Raw genomic sequence first — 16,182 nt, forward strand, 5'->3', positions numbered from 1 at the left:
TCACGCCAATATCATAAAAGTCCCACAAAAAGCAGGAGGTAGGCACTCACGGGGTCTTTGTCATGATTTATTAAGGCAGCAAGTAGATACATATTGGTGAATGCCTTTTTCAATGCTTGCTAACAAATAAGACATTTTTCTGTCCATTGTGGTAATACCCCACAAATTACGGCACTCATGACATCTTTAATAACATCATTGATAATATCAATGTAATATTTGCAGTAACATTTTTGATGAAAAAACTGTGCATGTCAGGAGTGAGAGTTATAGTTACCTTAGGGTACAAGTTATAGTTACTTGAGGTAACTCTAACTATAACTGGTGAATTTTTATGGTTTTGTACATTTAAAATGTGAACCTAACTATAACGTGTCCTTAACATAGTCACTGAAAAAAATTTAAGTAACACTATAGCTAAGTGTGATAAAAAGATCTGTTTTTTTTTTTAAAAACCTTAGAAATTCACTGAAAAAACAAAGGTTAAAGTAACAGTATAGCTAGGTGTGCTAGTTTGTTTTATAGTTTACATAGTGGTGGGTAACTACCATATTACTTTTCTATCTAATTTTGTACACCCTGTATCCAGCTTATCAGCATAAGTGTTTACAAAACGCATGTGCTCCTAATGCACCATAGGTGTGTAGAGGTATTGAAACATTATAAATCTTTGTATTAAAGAGTAACTCTGTGTGCAGGTGACAATTGACAACTTGTGTTTGTTGGGGTAGTTTTATTTTTAGGGAAGGTGGGGTCAGGGTAGTTTTATTTTTAGGGTGGGGTGGGGTCAGGGTAATTTTGTTTTTAGGGGCGGGGTAGTTTTATGTTTTGGGTGGGGATCAGTTGTTTTTAGGGCAGGTGGGGGTGTTGGGTAGGTTTTAGGTCTCAGGGTGGGTGGGAGTCTCGGGGTACATTTAGGAGCAGGTGGGGGGTCGAGATAGTTTTATTTTTATAGCAGTTGAGGCAGCCGGGGGAGTTTTATTTTTAGGGTGGTTGGGGGGGTCAGGGTAGTGGTGTTTTTAGGGCAGGTGGGAGGGTGGCATGCGAAAACCACACATGCTTTCCACACATGCCTTTAATAGGCATGCCTCTACAACGAAAAATCGCTGTAAAGGAATGGTTGGTAAAGGCATTCGTGGAAACAACGCGGTCATTGTTCCGACCGCGTTGTTTTTGCATGCGTGGTTGGCGCATGCGTTGTTCCATCATACATCCATAAATTTGTATATCTAATGCTGCAGATGTGACATGACGTTTTCATGACTGTCGCAGCAAATTTGAGAATGGACGCGACAGTAGGAATGCTGCGATTGGCTACCCACAATCTGACCAGAAAGTTGCAGCCTCCATTTTGAGTAATGGGACATGGTCCTCGTGGCTGAAAAGTAAAATTAAAAGTGACACAAGGGGTCAGGGTGGCGGTACCCTGACCCCAGGGATGTGATGTAAGGGTGTCTAAGGGTCAAATTATTGGTTTAAACGGATTTGTTTTCACCACACGCAATATTTGAGAATATTCAAGAATATTTACGAGCATTTGAGAATATCCTCGAATATTTGAGGATATTTGAGAATATTCTTGAATATGCAAAAAAACAAAAAAAACATTCACAGGCTCATTCATACACTAATTAATTCATTCATACATGCACTGAGAGAATCATACGCACACACCCACTCAAACACTCCTGCACCCACTCAGACCCACTTGTAGACTCACACACCCACTTTCAGACCCACTGAGACACTCACACACCTACCCACTCACAGATCCACTAACAGAGAAAGGCCCTGTGGCCAACCCCCGAAGTGTATGGCCAAAGGCGAGGGCACAAGTTATAGTAACCTTAGTGGCGCGAGTTACTTGAAATAACTCTAACTATAACTGCTGAATTACTATGGTTTTGTACGAGTAAATTCAGAACCTAACTATAACTTCCCACTAACCTTTGTTTTTTTCAGTGAAAAAAAAAATATATATATATACAATATAGATATATACACATATATATAAATTCACTCAAAAAAAAGATTACAGGGACGTTATAATTAGGCTCATATTTTAAACGTACAAAACCATAGAAATTCACCTGTTATTGTTATAATTATCTCAAGTAACTATAACTGGTGCCCTAAGGTAACTATAACTTGTGCCCTCCGCATGCACTGCTTATTACCCCACAAATTACAGCACTTGTGACATTTTTCATAACATCATTGATAATATCAATGTAGTATTTGAAGAAAAATTTTGATAGAAAACTGTGAGTTGTGCGTGTTACAGTTACTTAAGATAACTCTAACTATAAAAGTTGAATTTCTATAGTTTTGAACATTTAAAATGTGAGCTTAAGTATAATGTCCCTGTAACCTTTGCTTTTGTCAGTGAATAGCTGTTTTAAAAAAAAATCTATTTCCTAACTATAACACCCTTGTAACCTTTGTTTTTGTCAGTGAATGTCTATGTTTTTTTTAACGAATAGTAATTTTCATTACTATATGTTAACCCAACCACCTCTGCGCACAGCCAAAATCTGTGTGTGGCAACGGTTGGCCTCTGAGGCCAACCCCCTATAAGCACCCAGCCTTGCAAGGTGCTCAGTTTTCGCCTGTGTGCAGGAGAGGTAGCCTGCAAGGCCTGGACTGCAGCCAGACCCTGCGGCCAACCACCCCTAACCACTCAATCCTACGCTACGCATGGCCCTTTGGCCATGCCTGGCAGGACTTGGCTGCAGCCTGTCCCTCTGGATGTGTGAATAGGTGTGAGAGGGTGTATCTGGGGTGAAAGTGGCTCGGAGAGTCTCTGGGTGTGAGAGTGTGTGCATCAGTATTTTAGTGGGTGGGTCAGTGCCTGCGCAGGTCTGTGAGTGGGTGAATGAGGGTGTCAGTGGGTCTGTGCATGGGTGTGTGAGAGTCAGTCTGAGTCGGTCTGTGAGTGGGTGCGTGAGTGTCTGAGTGGGTCTGTGAGTGGGGATGTGAAGGTCTGACTAGGTGTGAGTGAGTCTGTGAGTGGGCGTGTGAGTGTCTGAGTGGATCTCGAGTGGGTGCGTAAGGGTCTGTGTGGGTGTATAAGTAGGAGAAAGATTGAAAGAGAGAGAGAAAGAGAGTGAAAGGGCATAAAGGAGTTTTTAGGCTTTGATGGATTAAATTCTTAGAATGCAATATTTCTGGTCAAATTGAAAAGAAAAATGTATTTGTCAATTAAAAAGAGTGGCAACGCCTTTCAGTATGAACATTAAACTTTTGAAGTTTAAAACGGAAATGATTACAGACATACCTGGAGTGGAACCTGTAAGTGTGAGGGTCAGTGACCTTAACTATTAGGCCACAGGTGACTCATTGATGGACTGTTTCTAGACATACCTATGACATGCAACCCACATGTGTGAAAGAAAAGAAACGTGAACGTTCCATCACTAGGAACCTGAAACACTCAATCACTAGTAAATAAACAAAGACACTGCCAAGCGATACTAAGATTTGAACCTTCAGCCTAATGAGTGTCAGTACAAGAACTTGACCATCAGAGCAGCAGTGACTCTGTTCTGCTTTGCATCCAACTGTAACTATAACATTTGTTCCAAACATCTTGCTGGTCTTACTCTTTGAAGTCATTACATGGAGAACCCATTGCAATGACAATCTCTCTCTCTCTCTTCCATCCCATTATGGAAAGGAAGAGAGAGTGAGAGTGACAAGCCCCCGTTGTCCTAGTCGGCTCCACGCATCCTGCGGGAGCTGGCACTGCTCCCTCAAGCAGGGAGCTGCGTTTAATAGCAGCTCCCTGCTTGGGGGAGCAATGATTTCCTCCGTCTTTCCCGCATACATATTTGCGTGCCGGGAAAACAGATGAAAACTACGCTTTCTGTAAGTGAGAGCTGTTTGACAGCTCTCACTTGCAGTAAGCAGACTTTGTTTGCTTTTGCTTGGTGGGAGCTGTCAGCGCATACCATGCAAAAGCAAACAGCTATGTTCCAGGGGTGTGCACCACGGGACATAGCAGGATCCAGCCCTGGGGGGTAGTGGTCCCCTAGACCATCAATGGCTCAGAGAGGGGGGCCACGTGGCGCCCCTCCATCTTGTACTGCCCAGGGGAGGTGGTGGTCCCTGGGGTTGCGGGGGCGCTATAAAGTCCAGGAGCGGGCCCCCGTGCGGCCGCTTTTTTATTTTTTACTTTGCCCCCAGGACCTGGCCCACCTTGGGGCTTAAAAAAACACAAGCATGGGAGCCTGTGTTTTTTTTTTTTTTTTTTAAATTGCTGCAAATTCTGTGGCAAAATTGTAATTGTTATGTTTTTTTTGCCCTGGCACCAGAGCTAAGGGGTCAGAATGTCTCTACCCTGTTCCCTCTTCTTTTTTAAAAAATTTTTTAGGGTACTCAGCTGAAGCCGAGTTCCAAGGTGGCTGCCGACTCTTCCTGGCTGAAGTGTTGGCAACTAATCAGAGCTGTGCATTTCCCTACACAAGCTTTTCATTATATGCGAAGAGTTCGCAGCCAGAGATATACACATTTGGATTTCTTTACATTTCTCAAAAACTATTGAACGGATTTAAAGCATAATCTGTGTAATGAAAGCTAGCTTTCTGCCAAAGTTCGTGTAATTCCATCCAGTGGTTCAGGCTGTAATCATGTATAAAGGCCCTATGGGAATTAACATGGGAAACACAACTTTTGCTTGACAGATCACCCTGAAACTTTCCGTACGCAACCAGAATCACCTGCACACTTTTTGGGGAAAATTTCATGAAGATTTGTCAAACACTGGCAAGTCAAAAAACTATTTTACAATAGAAACATGGTCCTAACTATAACTACACAGTGGCGATCACCACCAGGCTGTGATGTAGACCATCCAGTCGAAATGCTTTGCCAAATAAGTCTTTCTTAAAGATGCATCGTGGAGTGCATGTCTTTATTTGGTAACATGGACTGGTTGCATTCTTTTGTGTGTAGAAACCTACTGCGGATAGCCAGTAGGTAGTTATAGTTAGGACCTAATTCCCATAGGTGAAGCTTTTTTTGTTTTGCCAATAATTTTGGCCCCGTTTGACAAATCTTCACAAAATTTTCAAAAGTAATTGGCTGGTCACTTCAGCTACAGTGTGGAATCTTTTGGGGTGATCCATGAAGCGGGGGCAAGAAAAAGTAGGGTTCCAAAACACATTTTTCCCATGCAGTTTCCCATTGGGATTTTTGAACACGACTACAGCCTGAACAGCTGAATGGAATGACACCAAATTTGGCAGAAAGCTAGCTCTTGGTCCAGAAAGAGTCATTTTTGTGATTTGGCGTAAACCCATTCAGTAGTTTTGGAGATATTAAAGGGAAAATACATTTGTATATCTAGGGACGAGGATCCTCCACAGATCAACTCGCAGGTGATCCGTGGGTCCAAGGGAAAATCATGGCTCTGATTAGCTGGTCTCAACCTGACAGGAAAGTTGCTGCTGCCATCTTCTTTCTTGCTTGGGCCAGGGGAGGGACAAAAAAAGGGGGAAAACCACATAAGAGTTCAGGATACAAGTATCCTGATCCTATAGGGGCATGGAGGGAGCCCTCAGGGACCCCCAAGGGCAAAACATTGCCCAATTTGTTTTTTGGCTGAACCACGGATCAGCAGATTCACTCGGGCTGGGTATGACCCCCCAGTATAAATCCACTAAGGATCCGTGGATCCAAGAAATATTGAAAAACATAGAAACACCCACTCATACACCAAAACTCGCTGCACACTGCTGAAGGCCATGCAGGGTGTGGGGTTAGTACCCTGCTGCCGGTCACCACACACAGCTGAAGGCCATGTGCAGCAGTGGTTGTATTAATGTGCGGTAATTAGATATTACTTTATGTTTAAAAAAAACTTACAAATTCACTGAGAAAAAAACTATGATTACAGGGACATTATAGTTAGGTTGATGTTTTACTCATACAACACCACAGAAATTTAGCACTTAAAGTTATACTTATAGAAATACTTATCGGCAGAAACTATAATTTGTCATGTTAAGTAAATTTAGGCCACAAGTTATAGTTTCTTTAAAATAAGTATGTCCTTAATAGATTTAGCTGTTCGGTACGTCACCACTGAGCATGATGTTAGCTGATCTTCTGTCACAGGATCTAACCTAACTGGAGGCTAATGTTTAGTTAGGATGTGTTTTCCTATTTCTAATTCTTTATCAAATGTAGTTCAGTCTGAAGACACCAGTGCCCTTCTTTTCCCTGCAACGTTTATTAAATAAGCCATCCCTTGTCAACTTACTGGCCTTCTCACTGGCTGACTTCAGAATTCTCAGTGAATAACCGTGCAAGGTCAATACGCGTGAGGTGAATAAACTTTCTTTGAAAAATAGCCAATATTTATCTGAGTGAACCAAGACCAAAACAACTAAAATCCAACATACACAAATAAAGTTATCACTTTTTAAAGGTTTAAAAGAGTCTAAATCCTGATAAATTAGTGGCTGTATCCTTATAACACACCTTACCTTGGATGTGTCAAAACAAAGATAATGCAGGCCGCCAAGGAGGCGATGCGTCGGAAAGGCAAGCAATGCGTCGATTATTTCCCCACTGGACGGGAGATGTGTGAATTATTTTCCCACCGGGTTTGCGATGTGTGGATTCTTCTCACACCTGTTGAGGGATGCGTGGATTCTTTTTCTGCCAAGTTGGTGATGCATTGATTCCTTACTGCAGTGGAGCACTCATGAACAACATGACTCCCAGGGATGATGCGTGGAAAGTCCAGACGCACGGCAACGATGGATCAGTGCTGAAGCAGGCGATGCGTTGATTTTCAGCCGTGGTGCAGGTGCTGTGGCAATTTTTCTGCCGCTACAGCCTCTGTGCATGGATTTTGCTTCAGGTCATCAGCTTCCACCTCCAAGGGCCCAGAGACTGGTTTTGGCACCACTTGGCAAGTCAGGACTCTCGGGAGAAGAATCCAGTCACTGGCAGATGAAGTCTTTGATGTCCCTGAGACTCCATAACAGGAGGCAAGCTCAGTTCAAGCCCTTTGAGAACCTTGGAAAGCAGGATGTAAAAAGCCAAGTGCAGTCCTTTCACACATCGGACAGAAGCAGCAAGCAGCAGGCTAGCACAGCAAAGCAACAGGCAGAGTGGCAGTTCCTCCTACAGCATCCAACTCTTCTTCCTGGCAGAATGTCTTCAGTCCAGCAGTGTTCTGAAGTTGTGGGGTCAGCAGCCCAATATGTATACTCATTTCTGCCTTTGAAGTAGGCAAACTTCAAAGGAAAGTATGTATAGTGCACAAGACCCTGACTCTCCCTTTCCTGGCCCCTGACACACTCCATGGGATTGGAGACTGCTTTGTGTAAGGACAGGCACAGCCCTATCCAGGTGCAGGTGTCAGTCCCTCCTCCACTCTAGCCACGGAAGACCCATCAGGATATGAAGGATACACCTCAGCTCTCTTTGTGTGAGTTTAGAGTGAATTCACAAACAGCCCAACTGTCCGTCTGACCCAGATATGTATTCAGCAGCCAGGCAGAGTTAAAGAATGGTTAAGCAAGAAAATGCCTGCATTCTAAAAGTGGCATTTTCAAACTTATAATCTAAAAACCAACTTCACTAAAAGATGTATTTTTAAATTCAGAGACAGCAAACTCCACATCTCTATCTGCTCCCAATTGAAAACTGCACTTAAAAAATATTTCAGGGCAATCCCCATGTTACCCTATGGGAGAAATAGGCTTTACAATAGTGAAAAACAAATTTAGCGGTATTTCACTATCAGGACATGTAAAACATCCCAGTACATATCCTACAATTGCACCCCGCCCATGGGAATGCTTTGGGACGAACTTAGGGGCGACTCACATGTAGTAAAATGGAATGTTTGGGCCTGGCACTTGGGTGCATTTGCCAGGTCAACATGGCTGTGCCAAACTGTCCACTCAGACACTATAGTTGTAGATCTAAGACATGTTTACAGGGCTACTCATATGGGTGGCACAATCAGTGCTGCAGGCCCACTAGTAGCATTTGATTTACAGGCCCTTGGCACACACATATGCCAATCATAGATAGATCAATCATCAGTACAATTTAGACAGAGAGCACTTGCACTTTAGCACTGGCCAGCAGTCATAAACTGCTCAGAACAACAAAAACAAGTCATAAAAAGAAGGAGGAAGGAGGCAAAAAGCTTGGGGATGACCCTGCAAAAAGGACAAGGTCCAACACAACCCCCCACGAGCCAAAAGCCAGGGGAGACCAATCAATACCTTGATGGCCTTCCCTGCTTAGGGACATAGAACCTTGACAATGGCCCACTACTACAGGGGCTCTTGCCAGTTCTACGCCTCTCTGCACCCACATGGATCCCTCTGTCTACACTCTCAGGGCCCACTGAACTAAACTAAGGGATCCCTTCTCCTCATCTGAGGACTCCATCTGTGCAGCACCTAACCTTACCTTGCTCACAGATGCATCCCGGTAGGCAGAAAATACCACCTTGGCCAACAGTGTGATGTGGCCCATTCCACCCCTTGGGTTGAAATTTGGCTCCCCACCCAGGGAAAACTCTGACCACAACGACAACAATAAACAGAGGCCACTGACAGCTGTCAGTGTCAGGCCCCAGGCCATCCCAAGGTCTCTAGCCGCTCTGGATTTGAAAAGTGGGGGCAGCAGCCCTAGGTGCCTTGCACCCTTGTTCCACTTCACCTTCTACCAGTTCAGGGGTGGTTTCCTGAGACTGGTAACCCAACCTAGGGTTTGTACCCTCAGGCTGGGCAGGGGACAGGAGTGGGCTCACCCTCCTCCTATCCCTCTTGCTGGGGTCCCGGACCTTCTACTTTGGAGGGGTACCCCCAGAACACTGAACTGGAAGAACGCCTTTAGTGGCAACCCTCCCAATTCCCCTGACACCTGGGGCAACACATTCCCTAGAAGGCAGTCTATAGGCATCTGGGGACTAACTATGACCCTCCTCTGGGTCACCTTCCCACCACCTCACTCTAGGGATACCAGCGCCATAGGGCAGAAGACATTCAGCCCATGGCCCGGTGTCACCCTACACACCGGCCAGTGTACTGCTCTGGGGAGATAAGCCTTTCCACCATCATGGTATGGCTACCCCCACTGTACCACAGAGCAGTGACTGGGACCCCATTCACTATCACCTGGTGGAAGTGACGACACCCACCCTAAGGGATCACCAACTCACACTCTGAGTCCACCTACCAACTAAGGGATATCATGACAAGGTCTATGACCTGCCCCTGGGGATTATCTCCCCCATGGCCACATTGGCCACCACTGTAGAGGGGTGTTCTTAGGACAGAGTCCACTTTCTTCTGTCCTAGCTAGGAACACTCAAAGCAGCAGGATTGAAAATAGGGCCTCCCTCTTTCCTGTCAGAAGGGACATTGGACCCTTCTCCCTCTTATCCTGGGGCCAGTCTGTTTCTCCATTGACTTCCCCCTCCTTCTTCTTTTGGGTACCCTTCTCACCCTTTGCTGAGTCTCCCACATACAACTTCTTGTGGACCCTGGCACTCACCCAGCAATCCGTCTCCTGCGCAAGCTTCCTGGACTCAGTAAGTCTGCTTTCAATTAAGTGCTGGCACATCTCTGGAAAACACAGATTAGACAATAGCTCCCATACAAACTGTACAGCCCTTGATATTCTGTTACCTCAGTGCCTTTCAACCAACCATTCAGTGCTCTGCAGAAGGAATCCACACACTCAAGCCAGGTTGTGGAATCAAGTTTCCTACTCTGCCTGAACTTTCTCCTGTACATTTCTGGTGTCAGGCCCTAACAAGTGATGAGGGCAATCCTTCCTCCTGGTATAGGTGAGCCTACTAACTACCGCTAGCACCAACAAGGTGTCCTTCCCCTCTGCTGTGAAATAGTTCCACAGGCCTGCCCCCCCAATCTCTCTCAGGGCTCCCGTGTATGTGGAGTGCTGCTTCATAGCCCCGAAAGCATCTGTGGATGTCCTCCTTCTTAGCGTACTCCTTCCCCAGATTATTGTAAGGTGCACTCTTCTCTCAGACTGCACTGATGAAATGCTGTTACTCATCTGTGCTGGGCCTGCTCGTCAGATCGAGCTCCTTCAAACTTAGCTCCTGAGCTTAAAGTAATTTTCTCTCCTCTATGGCAAGTTTCTCTTTTTCTGCCTCCCTGTTGATCTTTGCCAGTTCAGCTGAAATTTCCTCTCATGCTGCAGCTTACATTTTCCCATCTCCATCTGGTTCCTCCTCTTTGCTTGTCTGTCCTTCAGCTCCTCTGGCGTCAGACCTCTGGAGGGAACACTGCTACTTGCCCTGGAGAGAAACTCCCTCCTAGGCAGACCATGGTTATCCAGCACATCCTGCGGGTTGTCCTCCTCTACCTTCCCGATAACATTCTCCTCCTCTGCGGGCCCAGTAGCCACCTTTGCTGCCAACCAGGCCCTCAGCGCCTTTTGTAGCTCCTCCTTTTTATTGAGGCCTTTAATTGGACACTGGACGTCCTTACAAAACTTTCTGAGCAGCGACACTGAGTATGTCTCCAACTTCTGCTCAAACTCCATGTTTGCAGCAACTGCTGCTGCCTCCCCAGATTGAGACATTCTTGTAGATAAGGCTCAAAGAGTTGCAAAGTTCAAAAAGGCATGAGAAATCCAGAAAGTAAAAAAGGCTATGGCCCTCATTATGACATTGGCGGTAACTGCTGCCTATTGCCACGGCGACAGCCGCCAACATACTGCTGCCGTGGCTACCAGCCATCCACGTGTATTATGACCATCGACGGTATTCCGCCAGAAGGCTGCCGGAATACCGCCGACGGTCATGGCAGGGGACGGCGGTAAGGTGGCGCTGCTGTCAGCAGCACCGCCATGCCAGCAAAACATCGCAGACCGTATCATGAGCAATGATACGGTCTGGCGGTGTTTTGCTGGCGGACACTTCTGCTTACACCAGCACTGCGTCCTGTCTCCAGCCGGAGGACCCCCTGCATGTAGGTAAGTCGGGTTCTCCTACAGGAGAGGTGGAGGGGTTGTTGAGTGCGTGTGGGGGTGTTGTGTGTGTGTGTGGGGGGTGTGTGTGTATGTTTTGGTATGCGTGCATGTGGGTGTGAATCAAGTTGAATGAGTGCGTGAATTACTGAATGTGAGTGTCCGTGTATGTTGTGTGTTGTGAATGGGTGTGAGCGTCAAAGTATGTTGGTGTGTGTTGCGGTGTGTGGGTATGTATGTGTGCATGTGTGGGTGGATGTGGGTATGCGTGTGTGCATGTGTGTCTATGGGTGCACGTGGGAGTGTGTAAATGTGCGGGGGACAGGAGAGGGACGGGGAGATGGGGACGAGTTTGGGGATTGGGAGGGGGGGCGGGGGAGACCCCTATCAGTGCCAGAAAAGGGATTCCCTGGCACTGATAGTGCCTACCGCCATGGTTTTCGTGGCGGTAAGATTGGCACAAAAACAATGGCGGTAAGGGAGTCGCAAACCTAAGCTAACCCGTACTCACCCCCTTGTTAGCTTGACACAAACAGTCAGGCTTATCTCAGAGGCAATGTGAAAAGTATTTGTACATACACACACACACACACACACACATAGTAATACGGTGAAAACACCACAAACGTACTCAACACTAGTTTAGATAATAGTCAATATTTATCTAAGTAAAACAAGGCCAAAACTACAAAAATCCAACATAAACACATAAAGTAATGAATTTTTAAAGGTTTAAAAGAGTCTTGATCCTGAAACCTCAGTGGGTGTATCCTTATAACAAACAGTACCTTGGATGCATCAAAACAAAGTTGATGTGGACCACAAAGGAGGTGATGTGTCAGAAAAACAAGTGATGCAAGTGATTGTCCTCGCTTGACAGGCGATGCATGGATTCTTTTCCCGCCGGGTTTGAGATGCGTGTATTCTTTTCCTGCAGGACAGGCAATGATTTGATTCTTTTCCCGCCAAGCTCGTGCAGTGTTGATGAAGAACATGACACCCAGGGATGATGCTTGGAAAATCCAGACACATCCCAAGACCCTGCATTTCCCTGCCCTGGCCCCAGACACACTCCAGGGAGTTAGAGACTGCTTTGTGTAAGGACCAGCACAGCCCTACTCAGGTACAAGTGTCTGCTCCTCCCTCCACTCTAGCTATGGAAGGCCCATCAGGATATGTAGGACACACCTCGGCTGCCTTTGTGTGACTGTCTAGAGTGAATTCACAAACAGCCCAAATGTCAGTCCGACCTAGGTCAGCAGCCATGCAGAGGCACAGAATGATTAAGCAAGAAAATGCACACCTTCTAAAAGTGACATTTTCAAACTTACAACCTAAAAACCAACTTCACCAAAAGATGTATTTTTAAATTGTGAGTTCAGAGACCCCAAACTACAGTTCTCCATCTGCTCCCAATGGGAAACTGCACTCAAAAGATATTTCAAGGCAATCACCATGCTACTCTACGGGAGAAATAGGTCTTACAATAATGAACAACAAATTTAGCAGTATTTCACTATCAGGACATGTAAAACATCCCAGTATATGTCCTACCTTTTAAATACACTGCACCCTGCCCATGGGGCTGCTTTGGGCCTACCTTAGGTGTGACTTAAATGAAGTAAAAGATAAGGTTTGGGCCTTGCAAGTGGGTGCACTTGCCAGGTCGACTTGGCAGTCAGGTCTGAGACATGTTTACAGGGCTACTCCTGTGGGTGGCACAATCAGTGCTGCACGCCCACTAGTAGCATTTAATGTGCATGCCATGGTCACACATAGTGGACTTTACTAGGGACGTACTAGTAAATCAAATATGCCAATCATGAATAAACCAATCACCAATGCAATTTAGGCAGCGAGCACTTGCACTTTAGCACTGGTCAGCAGTGGTAAAGTGCCCAGAATCCTAAAGCCAACAAAAACAAGTCAGAAAAATAGGAGGAAGGAGGCAAAAAGTTTGTGGATGACCCTGCAAAAAGTGCTAGGTCCAACAATTGTGAATTGCTGAATACCCACAAACACATAATTTTGTTGGTGTTTCCAAACTGTCACTGCGTTCAAGCTGTAATTCCCACTCCCTAGTGCTGGGAGTCGATTTACTCAAGCGAAAATCTTCTTGTGAGCAAAACCCTGTTTTGAGAATGTCAAGAAATGTTTTACAGTTGTGAAAAATAATATTGTCGCAAGTATGTCAGATTAATATTTGAACACGGTCCCCCGTAATTTGAAATGTAAGTGTAACAGGCTGGGTATTCAAGCTGTTGACAACCAACATCTGCCTTTTCTTGTGGCAGCTGTTTCTTTTTTAATACACAGGAGTCAGTGCTCAATCAAATTCAAATAAAAGAATACTTTAAAATAAACCTTATAGGTTATTTAGCTAGCTATCGTAGCTTCAATAGACTAAAGAAATGTCCATTTATCAGCAATAAAGCTTTTTAAACGTAGAGGTCTTCCACCACTGATTCAAGAGCACATCAAAGGTGGGCCCAGATGTACGAATTACTGGTTGCAAAAAATTGCTCTTAATGTGTGACCAGTATTTGTGTGACCAATAATGAATTTTATAAACTAACCTACGTACTATGAGGTAGACTGATAAAATTCTGATTTGGAGTGGGTTGTACTCTAACCTTCCTCACGAATATTAAGGTATGCGCAAATTGTGATTCACTCCGATTGTTGGCTATCTGAGGGGTGGTGGTCTGCTAGTTTCAGCAAACCCACCATGCCTGTCATTATCTTTAAATAAAGTAAACCTTTTTTAAAAAAAAAATGCAGCTGTTTTCCTTAAAGGAACAATGTGCTGTGTTTTTTAAAAAAAGTTTACTTTTTTTAAGTTTGAGAGTTACCGGTTGTCCCCTAGACCACTGATTGCTCCCCAACAAACTTCTTAACACTCATGTAGAAGAAGGGGTGCCCACCATAGCTTGAGAATGTTTAATTTTTCATTGCTCGACTGGATTTCGGTTGATAAACTTTGATGCATGTCCTTCGGATTCAGTATTTGAAAGGAATGCCGGAAACGCGCCTCTTCCAAACACCGATTAGGTAGGGGGTGCCAATCCCATTTTATGCATTGCTAATTTTGGCTGAGCAACTCCAAACTGGAATGTTTGCAACCATAATAATGCTTTGTACATCTCGCCCTTTGCTGCTTTTCAACTGATGGTGTAGCTATCCCTACACATAGGCCTTACATAAGCAATTCCGAACTTTAATGTTCAACAAATCAATACATTAGGTAGTGCTGTGTTTTATTGGGGACTTTGCTTCCCGCCTGCCCCCTGTTCTTGTTTTCGTTTGACAGCGGAAGCTACAGGCCCAGGGTCATAGGGCGTGGAGTCAGCAGCTGTGTGCAGTAACTGCTGCTGATTCCCACGAGCAGAAATCCAAGGTCAGTTCTTGTCCCGGCACAAGCTGCCACCGCCTTCCCCTCGCGTTTGAATGTGTGTGCATGTCACCGTGTGTGTGCGTGTCGTCACGTGTGAGCGAACGTGCCGGTGACGGCGAAAGCGCCTCTGGGAATTGTCCCGGCTGCTCTCTTCCTCATCGCCCCATCTTTCCCATGGACAAAGTCCTGCCTCATCCGCTGACCACATCCTGAGGCGATAGGGGTCAGTGTTTTCCACTCATGCCCCCAGAAGCACCGTGTCATGTTAGACAGAGGTTGGGGTCGAACAGATCGCGTTTGTTGGGACCGTTTATGTTTTTGGTAAACATCCTGTGTGAGAAATTCGTCATGCTACCCTGTACTTACCGTTCTTACAGAATTCTTACAGATCACTGCTTAGCTTACAGAAAAAAACATGACAGGAGCCGAATGCCAGGTTTGCTAAATACCAAGCTACGTGCACGTGACTCCACCAGCCTACGCTCCCTGCCTCCGTAGGTCAATCTGCAGGTTCTTTTTCATCCCTGCTTTTCCCCTTTATCACGGTTTTTAGTGTCCTTCTAGTCCCTCTTTACTTCTTCATTTCGGGTCGGAGTCTGAAGTCCAAGTCCTCGGAAATGTGTGCCACTGGCCACGACCTGCAACCACCGTCACAACTTAAGCACTGGGAAGGAACCAATTTTTTATAGCAAACATTTTGCTTACATTGTTCTGAATCAACCAGCAGATTTAGGGGAAACTGCAGCTTGAACCTATTAAGAGGGGAACACTCTGCAAGAAGAGAGTTTCCAGCAGCCCTCCGAGAGCCGCGCTGTGTGGTGAAATGCCTTTTCCTGTAATATCATGATCGGGCTAGAAGGCATGCAGTGTAGTTTCCAGTGATGTCACCGTTAAGCCAAAGAGTACTGTTGAAACTTGAAAAATCCTACCTCTTTCAGACACTCGAAGTTGGGAAGTATACATACCAATTATGGTAAAGTCTGATGTACAGAAGTGTTTTAATTACCTCACTGTTTTTTATGCTAACACATTTTTTTTTGTATGTTGTGCACAGAGCGCCCAAGCATTGTGTAAGTCTAGCTTTGTGCTCACATATTGGTGTGGTGTTAACGAGCAATGCCAGGGCAGTTGTGGGCTAGTGAAGAGAGGTAGTGGTTTTGAGGCATGATTGTGGGTTCTAGGGTGCGGGAAAAGGTGTGGCGTTGGCAGAATTTGGGATATTTGATCATACAAGACAAGTTTTTTCTCATGCAGGAGTTTTACAAAACGATAAAGTTCCCTCAAAAGTGTCTCTATTTGTAGAGCGCACGTTAACAGGTGCTGAATAGTAGTTGATTATTGTTACCGAACTCAAAGGTGCTCATTTTTATGATTTCAGAAGGATGAAAGGCAGAGTGTACCCACCAGGATCTGAGCCCGTGACCATGAACTCAAACCCAGATCTGTAAAATGGTTATTTAGACATCTGTCAGTCAAGTAACCACACTGTGCAGTCAGGTGTTCTATTTTGTCCATATTTACATTTTCCCTATGTCTCCCTGGATTTTCACCCACTGTGACCAAGAACCCTTGGCATTGCCCTTGTGCCTGGTTGTTTTTCTTTCCAGTCAGAGTTGGAGACTAACCCATGACAGCCATGCCAGTGGCAATCAATTCCATTGATTTCGTGCTCAAAAGAAAGCCCTGAAATGTGGCCGTACCGAAAATGGAAAGAAGGATCCTTCGACTGATTGGAAGATGCATACCTGCCCCATTTCAAGGAGCGGAATTAGGTGCAGTATGGGAAGATGCAGCTGACCTATCTTGACCTGAGGACT

Source organism: Pleurodeles waltl, chromosome 6 (genome assembly GCF_031143425.1).
Source record: "Pleurodeles waltl isolate 20211129_DDA chromosome 6, aPleWal1.hap1.20221129, whole genome shotgun sequence".
NCBI classification, from domain to species: Eukaryota; Metazoa; Chordata; class Amphibia; order Caudata; family Salamandridae; genus Pleurodeles; species Pleurodeles waltl.